Genomic DNA, 13,263 nt, shown 5'->3' with positions numbered 1-13,263 from the left:
AACCCTAAAGTAAAAGCCTTCAAACTATTTTTTTCTTCGGTAGGCATTCCTTAATTGCACAATTGAAGGCAAATTAAAAGCTTGCATGAACTTTGGAACTCCCTTTATATACATATTGCTTAAATAGACTTAGTGTATTGCCACATTTACCTGACACAACAAAAACAAATACAAAGGACAATGTACATATATTTTTATTTATACTATCGTTTTGTAATAAAACATAAATTTTCATAAAAAATGGACTTAGCATATTTGCACAACATGTACCTGCAACATACAAGCACAGTATATACAAACTTTGTATTACAATGTCGATTTCAAAGTAGTTTGCAATAAATTTAGATTTTTTAAGCTATTGCTTTTATAGAGAAATACATACAACATTCCACTTTGTTAAACTAGCTACAACTAGTTATGAAATTGTTTCACTTAAAAATTGTCTCAATAATCATTAATAGATCCCCAAGGAGACATTAAAATAACTGCACAAATAAGGAAAATAAACGAAATTTCGAAACTTCACTGGCATATACATTTGAAGAAACATGAGAACACTGTTTGCATTGCAAAATAAAACGAATATAAGGATACAATATTATGACCAATTAAAATGTCATTGAACCTCTAACTAAAATATTATAAAAATATTAAAGCATACAGTTTTCTAACTCTACATCAACAATGGTACATATTTATCTTTAAGAATTGTGACCCAAACTTTTAGGAATTTGGGCCCACACATAATGTGAATTAAATTGAAGCATGATTTAAATGACATATAAATAATAATATCTCAATAAAGGAAATATTACTCATTTTATTGGGTAGATGATGGATGACGTCCATCGCAGTGGGCGGATTCAGGGACAAGTGGTGGGTTCAACACTGGGTTCAGCATATGGGAGTCAACACAGTGTCAGCAGCGGGTAGTCAATAGAGAAAGTCACAAGAGATGATATTCAGCCATAGTTAAAAGGACACACACAAAGAAGGTTTTAGCCAAGTACACAACAAATACAATATCAACCAGCAGTACAAAACAGATCAACGACACACAAACAGTTGATAAAAAAATAAAAAAAAATTAGATGATTTTAACAATAATCGTTATCGGTATAAATAATTTAAAATGCAGTAGCTACAAAGCTACAGTAATTGTAGTAAATAAAAAGATATTAGCAAATGAACGTATAAGACGTATGACAAGCCGGTAAGAAAAATAAAAATTAATGGATTTGGTAACCAATCCAATCCTAGCATAGAAAGAAATGGTGCTGGTTTACAATCAGTTAACGGGGCGGATTATATCCTACCTTGCACAAGAAAGATTTACATCCGTTGAAAGAGGAGAAGATATTTTTCTTTAAAGTTACACTCGACAAATTTAGGGACAAGAATAGATTATAAGATTACATCCCAGAGTATTATAAGAGTAGGAACTAGTGGGCAGGGGTGGTAGGGCACCGGCACTTATCACCTGATTCTCGGAGTTCACGGAGCAGCAGCAAATTGTTCTCAATAAAAAGGCAGTCAATTTGTACTGTAGCTCAATAAATTAGATTTAAGAATTAATAACAAAAACTGTAAAAAGAACAAAGAAAAGTGTATTGCAATTTATGTGATGGATCCTGGGCGGACTGTGCTTTACCACAGCTTCAAACTTCCTTATAGTATACCCTTTGACACTGAATCACTTCGTCCAACAGACAACAAAACTATGTAAACATTTTAATATATTTGAAGCTAACTTTAAATTTAACACACATTCATATTGTGCATCAGTGACGATGACAGTGAAAATGATGATATGTTACGAAATACTGTAAGCATTGTTTAATAGTTATATGTAAATTACATACAAGATTTACTCTCGAAAATCGCCTTAATATGTTTAATATATAAATTTGTTTTTATCCATATATTACATTGGCAACAGTGTGCTACTTAAACTTTCGTTAGCACATAATAAAGAACTGGCAAACAATACATTGTTCAAATAATTGCGTGAAACAAAGGAAACTCAATATTTTTGCAACTATCGAAAGTATTTTAGACAAAAGATTTATTACTTGATACCAAAATAAAGAAAAGAATTTAAACTAAATTGTGAAGTTGCTAGCCAATAAAATTGGTATGGCAAAAGCAAGTATATTTAAATTGAAATGGCATTGCAGCATTAGGTTTGGACTATGAATACATTGGACATTGTGCAGTAGGGTCGGTTGAACAGTTAAATATTGGGATATCCAGTCCTCAGTTGTGCTTTATGCAGTATCCTACGAAAGCGAATTGATGATATCAATGCACCCTTTATATACTGCAGGATGACCTAGAAAAGAGCATCGAATCTCACACATTCGCTTTGCTAGTTAAGCTCCTGTGAGATCAGAATAGCTACTATGGTAAATGCTGTGGTAGTACCGATCATTTTACGGAACCCACACCAGTGCTGCTAGGTAGATGATAGGTCAGCTGAAAAGGGATAGCCAAGAGAATATCGTCCTGTATGCTGGTTTTACTCTCTTGAGATCTTAATGTCTGTTATTGCTGTGGTAGATCTTATGGATTTCATGCCGGTGCCAACATGATAGGTAGATGATGGATTAGCTGAGAAGGGAGTGCCTTTGCGACAGACATCAAAAATATCATATTGAATTTTCTACCTTAGAGACCAATAGACAAATAATGGCTTGAAGTATTAATACGTTTTGCAACACAAACGCTTAACTATCCGAGACTGAAATTTTATGAAGTTTGCAACCAGTACTTGGTAATACTATGCATATATCATTGCAAATCTAAAAAACCGCAGGTGCCCATCAGTGTCCAGATATGACCTGATTATTCTCCAACCGATCTAACCATTTAAATCATAATTCTCCAGCAGGGTTAAAGCGAGCGATTGCTTTGGAAACGGTTTCATGTATATTTCTCTATACTTTATGTATTTAAGTATATTAGGGATAATTAGATCATTGAAGAAGCGCATGATAATTTATCTGAAGCCATTAGCTACTTTTTGGTTGATATTATTTTAGTATTCAGAGCCCATAAAACCATTAGGTAAATCTAGTCATATTAAGTAGTATGATTTCAGAGAAACTAATACTTGTCGTTTGCACAGATTAGTAATCGAATCTGTAGTGATCGAATGTGATTTACTTTTGCTTCTGGTGTAGTCTTTTTGCTGGACATTGTAACTGTTGCACCTAAGAAGACCCAAATTTTTCATTAATTTGCTTCATGGACCGCAGTGAATACGACATTGTTAGTCTACATGAATCGGAAAATCTCATTTATTTTCTCTTGAAGGTCATTATAGTTAAAAGACAACATGTATATCACCTCAAGTGTTATGGAAAGCAGCTCCTCAGTTTTTTTTTGATAAAATTGGTAGGATAAAACTGTATGAAGTTATCAAATACGCCTATGAGCTCTGATACGTTTGGTAGCATTGGATGATATTCATGTTAGATTTGATTCAGAGGTGAAACTCGCACAAACAACAGTTGCAAAAAATAAGATTGAATTGAGGTGCATTCGGGTCTGGCACACTATGAAGGTCAGTGCGGAACAATAATTCCTTTAGTATGCTAACAATTGGCCATGGCCAACGAACTCAGATCATGTTGAAGCGCAGAGGTGCTTGGCACAACAAATGCCTTAGAATCCTTCGTTGCAGTCAGGTACTGTTGTTTTGTTGCATTCTTGAAACTTGTGCAGGTTGTAACACAGATGTCTGTGCATCTGTGTTACAACCACCAATTGGATGTATGAAAAATTCGGGATTTTTTAAAATGTTTAGCTGTTATTTTGAAACATTTGTGCAATATAAATTTATTCAAAGTATTTGTCATATTAGCTATGACTTTTTCCCATCCTTCTGACAACATACGGATTCCGAGCCAAAATAACTGCTCATGTATTGTGGCCAAGAATCAAGCCAAATTCGGATACTCTGTTCTGAAGTGAAGCGTATCCCAGAGAGAGTAATCTGCTTCGATAGAAATCGGACGGAATAGAAATCTGGACTATAACACGTATAACATGTGTCCGAGTGATATCATGATGGAATATAACGGTTTCATGTCTGGCAGCAGATTCTTTGCGTTTTTCAGTACAGGTTTCCGTTGATGGTCTGGTCAGATTTTAACAGCTCTTAATAGAAATGACCCTCTATCTCCCACCAAATAAAGAGAATTACCTTATCGCCATGGATATTTGACTTTGGTGTCGATTCGGCAATTTGGCCAGGCTTCACGTACAACTTCTTACTCTTCTGATTATTGTAATGGATCGATTTTTATTTTTTTGTAGCCAAAATTATTTTTTTGTAGCTTTAAAGAATTATTTCAGACATGTAAGTCCTAAGAGTTTGACAACAGTCTTCATGGAGTAATGCCTCCAATTCTTGGTCTTTAAACTTTTTTGGCTAGCCTTGGCGATCGTTGCGTTCCGTGTCAAAATCATCATTTCTGAACCGCACAAACCATCTTTCGCACGTTACAATCGATGGAACACATTCACCATAACTTTTGGTAAGCAATCGTTGTGCAACGGAACGCGTTTATTGAGTTTGCGAAGCATGATGACTACTGAACCAACTTTCAATTGTAAATTGTGCGGTAACAAACCGTGCACATCCAATGAATTCAAAAACTCAGTTGGATAGATAGAAGGAATGCAGTGAACGATTTGAATTTTAATTGTTGGTGAGCTCCTTTTTCGTTGAGGTGAAATTGCAAAAAATCAGCGGTAACGAAATCAATTCATTCGAGGAACACGACCATTACCAATTGTTAGCAGTTAATTGGAGAACATTCGGCAGATGAATCGTTATGCAATGCAACTCGCATGTTTGTCGTCAGCTGAAGTTTCATCATATAACGCCACAATATCGATGATTTGAGGCAAGCATTGATTGTCGATCGTGATAATACTGGTAGTGTTTGTGGGAATTGCCTGAGAGTAAAATCAATGCAACGCCAAAATGTCTTGCGTCATTATGCAGATCTTTCATAGTGCGATTTAGGGCTTCGTCTCAGATAATGATTTTGCTTGCTACCAAAACTTTGGCAATTGCTGAATGTTTCGCTATATTACAACCGCTTGAAGCTATTCCAGAAGAAGCAACTGTTATAGTAATTTCTGATCTTGCACGAACTGTAGCCAGAAACAATGATATGAGGAATGGCTTACCAGTGCCACCAGGCCCATCAAGGAAAAATATGCCAATATTTCCATCATCAATTTTTTTATCACAGCATCGTACACTTGTCTTTGTTGGGGATTTAATAAAGGTACATTTGTTCGATCTAATTGTCACGTTTGCATTTGTCACGTTCACGCTGAAATTCTTGTAAAAAAAAAAAAATGGCACAACTCAATTGATTTATATTGATCATAGGCATTTATTGTATGACATTTTGTCCAATATTTTTATAAATTTTTTAGTAAAAATTGTGGTAAAATTGTGCGAGCAAAAAAAATGCAAGATTACGGAAATTTACTAAATTTTTAAAATTATGAAAAAAATAATTATAAAAAATTTTTTAAAACTATAACAATGTTGCATTACCATCATTTACTATTAATACAAACAAATTTAAGGACACTAAAATTCCAAGGGATAAACATTTTATCCAAAAAACACCATACTACTATGCCGTTATAAAAATTTAGATATAATTAAGAATTTTGTTATGATTAGAGTGCCAAAATAATTTTGATGGCTAGTTTTAAATTGGATTTTATTGAAATAAAACTAAAATGTTAGACATTGAAGTAATCAAGGCTGTGTTATCTGATCCATGGAAGGTGACATCATATATTTGATGCTACCCAAACGAAGATTTGCAAACATAAATTAAGCGCCTATGCTTTTCGAAGCAGGTCCTGTATACTTAAAATGGTGCAGTCGTATGATATGAAAGGTCAATTAATGTAATTTTAACCCCTTGTGGACCAAGACTTTAAATCGTTGAAAAAGTTTTTTTTATGAAATATTCAAAATAAGGAATTCAGGAAGTTATTTACAAAATTTTAACTTTGTGGAGGACCTGCAAGGTACCGAAAGGGACCATTACAACATAAATAAACATCACAATGAGAATATGAAATAATTCACCGTTATTCTGGGTAAGCGAGTTTGCCAATAGTCAAATAATATATATTATTCCAAAGATGATAGTGAACTTCAAAGTACTTTTGGGCAAAAAGGGTCAAAATATGCTTTGTTTTCATTTTGTGTGCTTATTATTGTTATGGTACTTATAAGTACCGTCGGTCGACAAAGGGTTAATTTATTCGTGTATATTCCCTTAAATATTAAATTAAAATAGTAAAAAATTGCGATAGCTTAGTAATCACGTAAGCTAAATATAGGATTCTATGAAATAGGAACAGTGTCAAATTTAATATTATTTACAGTTGTTTTCCGCTGTTTTGGAATTCGTTTACTTAACAAAATAAATGGATATTTGAATATGATTTCTATATTTGTAATTTTTAAAGTCCACATGATGTCATATGATTGTGAAAATATTATTTTAGCATTAAATTTTAGCACCCTTCTAACATTAACTAGTCATATCCTTTTGATCTTGAGCTCTTATACACTCAGTTTTAGGCACACTACCACAATTATTTGATTTCCGTATCATAGAGAATATCCGCAAGACTTTAAATTGGTAAAGAAATAAATACAAATTCTTAAATTTTTCTTGGTTTTCGAAAAATTCACCATATTAAACAGAAAATGCATCATTCGTTAATTCTGTTATCTTTTGTAGATTTCATATCCATGAATTTATTAGTATTAACAGTAAATTACTGTATTGTAACAGTATTATAGTTTTTAGCAATTTTTTATAATTATTTTTTTTTAAATTTTAAAAATCAAGTCAATTTTCTTAGAGTTTTTAATAAAAATTTTATAATTATTAAATTATTAAAAAAATATTGGACAAAATGTCATACAATAATTGCCTATGATCAATAGGAATATAACAATAGCAGATGTGGATAATAAAATAACTTTTTGAGCAAAATCAGTGCTGTTGAAAATTACATTGCATAGCGTTGCATTTTTTATGCTCGCGTATATATCTATCATGAAGATGGGAAATGAAGTATGGGAAAATGGAATTTCTGGATAATATTTATTTTAGTTTCGGGGATATTTCAGGAATTTTCTTGGGTATTATTCTTCTTGGTCTGAAACCAGTCCGAATTATAGAGAATCATTGAAATCGGTTCAGCCGTTCTTGAGTTATAAGCATAGTAACTAACATCACTCACTTTTATATGTATAGATTTTATTCTTATGTTAGCTTAAAACCTATTTACTGTAATAAATAAGGCAAAGAAGGTACCAGTCAGAATATTGAACATAGGAAATCAGTTTAAAAGTGAGGTCTGCTAGGCCTGAAATCAGTTATATTATTAAAATTGGTGCATGTCGGTTGCAGTCGGCTAAGTAGCCCTATTTTTCCTATATCTGTCCATGAAAACGGATTTTGGATTCCTCTCACCTGGTCCAAGTTAGACTTTGTTATTTAGTGGATGGTTAAGGAATTAAAATAGAATTTGTTTCATTATTCATCATAAATTATATTTTTATGAATAAAACCATAAAAAATTTATTTCCTAATTTTTGAGGAGAAACTACAACATAAATAAAGTTGAACATTTTTCTATTTATTTAAAACTAAAATTGTCGCTTAAGGGTTCTTTTACTTATTCAAGTATTTTGCTTTGTATACTTCCTGTAAAAATATTATTTTTTATGAAAATATCTTCCAGTTATAAGTATACAAACACATGCACACACAGTTATTTATTTATTAAGTGGATACAATGAAATATTTCCCTATTATTAGTTAACATCTCTTAACTTCTTTGAAAAGTACCTTATACAAGTATATATTTGTTAGGTAGGAGAAGAAGTGTTTTCTAGTGATAAGTTTTAAAAGACATTCCGGAGAATTTATTGAAGTTAGTAAAACCACTAATGAATCAGAACAAAAACTTGTTTATAAAAATGTTGTATTTATATTTTATTTATAACTATTAGGATAGAATCGCCAGATTATTTCAGTATACTTTCAGCTGAAATTTTACTTAGAATAAGACCTGTTAAGTGATGGCTTTCATACTAGAATACCTTAATTTTGAGTATATTTCAACACCAGTTACAACTAATTTATTTATTTCCTGCAAATCGAAATTACTCTATCACCAACCAAATTTACTAAATTTCGAATTTTAGCCTTAAGGCGAAAAATACTAAGCATACATACAGCAACGTAGTACAAAGTACTTTTGTTTCATTTTATGTCAGCATTATAGTAACTATAGTATACTTTAGAGCATTTTATAGCAATTGTTTCTATTCTACTTCTATTGCTGCTCTTTTATTTGTAACAACAATTTTCTATGGAATGTTTTTAAGTTGAGTGTATTTGAGTTGTATTGTACGAAAAATAACCAAGTACTTGGAACGATAGATATTTATAAAAAGCTAAAAAAAAATAAAAATATAGAATCAGTACGAATAAAAAACGAAAATAAAATTCAGATAAAATCATAAAAAAAATTGAATGAAACAACTGGTATTGTGCACAAAGATAACCCCTTAAGCTGGCGCTTTAAGCATCCACTCATATGTGTGGTTTAAGAGTTGCTATATTGCGTGTATTGCCCTTTTTTTGGTGCCATCTTCTCAAGCTCTAACTGCTGTGTTGCTGCGCTCGTTTTGTATTGTATTGCTGCTGCTGTTAACGACATTTAAGCATACTCCCTCCAATCCTTATTGTGTATTATTATTTTGTCTTTATTCTTATTTTCATTTTTTTTTGTTATTTTACAATTCTTAAACATAAGTATGTATTGTTAGTTATACTTTATGTATTTTTCTGAAGTAGTACGTGATAATTTCACACTTTATGAAATATCTTTGATGTTAGATTTATAGATAAATTGTAAAAAATAACAATATTTCATACAAAATACTGCTCATTTTAATTCTTATATAATAGGGCAAATTAAAAGCATATTTAAGTACATATTCATAAAAATTTTCTATATTTTATTACAATATTGTTAACTCGTATAAACACAATTGATATGGCATTAAGTTAAATCTTATGATTTGTTAATACATTGTATTGGTAAGAGCATCATTCACTTTAAGTGATGAGGGTTTGGCATTTTCTTTAATGAATTGCATAATACTTGTAGTATAAAAAGTTGATTGGGTATGAGGAATAAAATATTTATAGAAGACTTTTATTTTATAACAAATATATGAATATAATTAGGGTTATTCGGAAAGCTTTCATTCAAAATTGAAACCACTGAGCCAAGAGAGATGCATACGGATTCCACATTATCTCGTAGTTATAATCTCCGATCGGCCAGCACCATATCGTAACTCTACTCTACACCACCATGTAGGGAGATTTTGTACTGATGTTTGTAGCAGCCAAAAATATTAGTCTAAAACTTTTAAGTCGATTGGTTGGCTGTCCATGTAAACCTTGTGCGCAAAGTACCTACATGTCTGAAGACTTGTGAAGATATTTTGATTAAATTTGGCACATGCATTTTTCAAGCCTTTTGCTCATATTTTAATGAAGCCTATTGAATTTGGTCCATTATTTCACCTTCAAATGTCATCACGAAATAGGAGTTCTTTTGATTCCAAATAAATTTTATATGTACGGAAGTCATTTCACCTAATTTTATGATGATCGATCTATAATTAGTCATAGCTCCCCATTATAAATCTGCTAAAAATGTTGGTATCCACATAATTCATGGCGATCGAACAGTGGTTTAGAAACTTTTTTTTTGGAAATAATTTGGTATCTCGGGAAATATTGGAGATATTGTTTTTGAGTTGATTTACATTTGTTCAGGTTTCTAGCCATAAGAGGGCCCATTGCGTTGCCCCGCAAAGTTGGTCACCTCGGGTGTCAAATTGTTTAAAAAAAACGCAAAAACTCCATTTATGATCCAAATGAGCTGATAGATAGTCCTTGAGAAGATCTATAAAAAATATGCGTATATATGTAGGTTATCTCTATTAGTTGAAGAGCTATTTAGTTTTATTGATTTTTTTTTAATGTTGCTCGATTTTTATGGCTTCAGCTATATTGGCGATAAAATTCTAAATAATATAAAAACAACTTGTTAACAGTTATGTCGTCCCTATAAAAAGTTACACGCATCCAAAGTTGGAACATGTGAAAAGGATCGTATTTTTTCCATTTTTTCCCAAAAAAGCCCATATATTTGTTCTTTTGTAGAACAAAATTTTCCTGGGGACTTTATACAATTTAGGACTTGATCCAATGAAAATAAAAGGTACGGATTAAAATATTTATTATATAGTAAAAAAAAAAAGTTTTTGTAAAAATTTTGCCATTACAAATTACTTTTGCAATTTAATTTAAAAGAATAGAAATGTGTACGCAATTGCCGTTCTAATGAGACATAAAAAACTGAAATTGGTCAAAAAATCTTAAAGTTATTAAAAATTCGCCAGGCCATTAACGTGTCTCAGGCAACTACTTAGAACAAGAAATGTAGGAACAAAATTAACATATTTTGATAAATATTAAAATAAAAGCTCTTTTTTATTTAAAATATGTCCATGTTTACATGTATATGAGTTTTTGTCTTCGTAGGATACCGTTAACCTATTCTTAGGTATGAACAAAAAAATAAAATTTTTTAACGGCAGTTTCAAAACTCCATTTTCAAATTTTTAGAAATTTTGTTAAACAAATTTCAGAATTTTTTTATCATCTCATTGGGATTTATTAAGAATATAAAAAGGAATAAAAATGTGAAAAAGTTATGAAAATATCTCTTATAGTTTTTCCGTACCTGCGATTTAAATTTTGAAATTATCGAGAAAAACTTATTATTTGCCAATTTTTTGGCGAATGAGCTCTATTTTCTAACGCTTATGAATTTGAAGCAAAACTTATTCAGAATATTATAGTCCAGATAATTCTAAATATACTCTGTAGCTTTTACTAAAATCGGAAAACCTTAACCCTTAAATCGTGAAGGTCAAAGGTCAAATTTTTCAACATTTGGAATTTGTCTTGGAAAGATTTCGAATTGTTCGAAATGTTGTATATTTTTGAACCGATTTTGATGAAATTTAACAAAAATATAACACAAAGCCTAGTATTTACAAAAACATAAGAAAACTTAAAATTAGCCCTATATAGCACTTGGGGTTAAAATGACCCCAAACTTCTAAAACCATAAAAAAATAATGATTTTAAATCCATTCTTGTGCTGTTATTATAAACCCTAGAGTTTGTGTTATATTTTTCTTAAGTTTCATCAAAATCGGCCCAAAAGTATATAATATTTCGCTATCTCTCCATGAAAAATTCCAATTATTGAAAAATTTGACCTTTGACCTTCACGATTTAAGAGTTAACGTTTTCCGATTTTAGTAAAAGTTTCAGAGTATATTTATAATTATCTGGTCTATAATATTCTGAATAAGTTTTGCTTAAGATTCATAAGAGTAAGGAAATAGAGCTCTTTCGCCTAAAAATTGCCAAATAATTGGTTTTTCTCGAAAATTTCAAAATTTAAATCGCAGGCACGGAAAAACTATAAGAGATCTTTTCATAATTTTTTCACATTTTTATTACCTATTATATTCTTAATAAATCCCAATGAGATGATCAAAAAATTCTGAAATTTGTTTAACAAAATTTTTAAAATTTTGAAAATGGAATTTTGAAACTGCCGTTAAAAACAATTTATTTTTTTGTTCATACCTAAGAATAGGTCAACGGTATGCTACGAATACAAAAAGTCATACACAAGTAAATGTGGACATATTTTAAGTAAAAATGAGCTTTAGTTTATATTTATCAAAATATGTTAATGAATATTATCAAAATATGTTAATGAAAAAAATGCATTTTTTCCCCTTGTAAATGCATCTCAAAACTTCAGAGGGCCGATTTACCTAAAATTTTTTCACGATGATTTTTTTACTAATGTTCACCAAACTGAGGGGTGAGAATGGCCAAAATCCAACTTTCATTTATTAAGGGCCACCCTAATGGACATATGCTGGCGAAATATTAACTTAGATTAAAATGGTATTGAAAGTGATGGCGAATGTGATTTTGAAACTGTCGTCGAAAGTAATATTAAGGATGATTACGATGACAATGATATCAAACTTTGGACATATTTGTGTAACTCCTTAGGACCACTTGATTAAACAATTGATAGTGCTTGAGGGTATAATACAATTTGATATAAATAATTTAGAAAAAGTGAATAATTCATTTACTAAAGAATTAGTTACTCATTCTAAACCCCGAATTAATGAACGTTTTTAATACGTTTATATTGTACATGATTTCAGGATCATGTCCAACCAGCTCAAAAATGGAAACTAAAGAGTTTACTAGTCAATTGTTTTGTAGATTTTTCGGGAGGGAATCTGATCAGAATATTTCTGATAAAAATTTAATGATGGACTTTGTTTTCGAAGGTTTTTTTAAATTATCAATAATTGAACTTTAACGTTAGTTTTTCTTTAACAATAAAATATTAAAAAACATACATCAAAACTTTATCTTTTATTTTTTAAAAAATTTAAATTATTCGAATAATTCGAATAATTCAAGAGATTAGAAAATCTTTTGAAATAGAAAGGTATTGTTTTGGCGTATTTTTAGACGTTGCTCAGGGTTTTGACAAGGTATGGAAAAAAGTCTAGTACATACAATCAAATGTTTGCTAACCACTATGTACCCATAAATTACTGGTGTCTTATCTATCGGATAGAATTTTCAGAGTAAAGTACAATGAATATGTGACGAGAGAATACAAGATAAGAGCTGGAGTTTCACAGGGACGTGTACTAGGACCTACGTTATATTTGATAGCAGATTCAATAAATAAATAAAGAGTAATAAAAAACAAGTAAGAGAGATATATTCGGCTGTGCCGAATCTTATATACCCATCATAAAATTATACTTCAAAATAAAAGTTTTAAATATTTTTAGGTAAACAAATTTTTTTTTTTTTCAAAAGTTGTTTTTCCCTTTTTTGGAAAAAAAAATTTCGAATTGTTTTTTGTAAAATTTTTAAATTTTTTTAATATTTAGCGAAAAAAAGTTTTGGTGAAAAAAAAATTCGGGTTAAAAAAAGTTTTTTCCGATTTTGAATCATTGCAAAGGACTATCTATCATTAGATATTATA

The sequence above is a fragment of the Calliphora vicina genome, chromosome 2 (genome assembly GCF_958450345.1).
Source record: "Calliphora vicina chromosome 2, idCalVici1.1, whole genome shotgun sequence".
NCBI lineage: Eukaryota > Metazoa > Arthropoda > Insecta > Diptera > Calliphoridae > Calliphora > Calliphora vicina.
The sequence above is the reverse complement of the archived record's forward strand: the minus strand, read 5'-3'. Positions refer to the sequence as shown.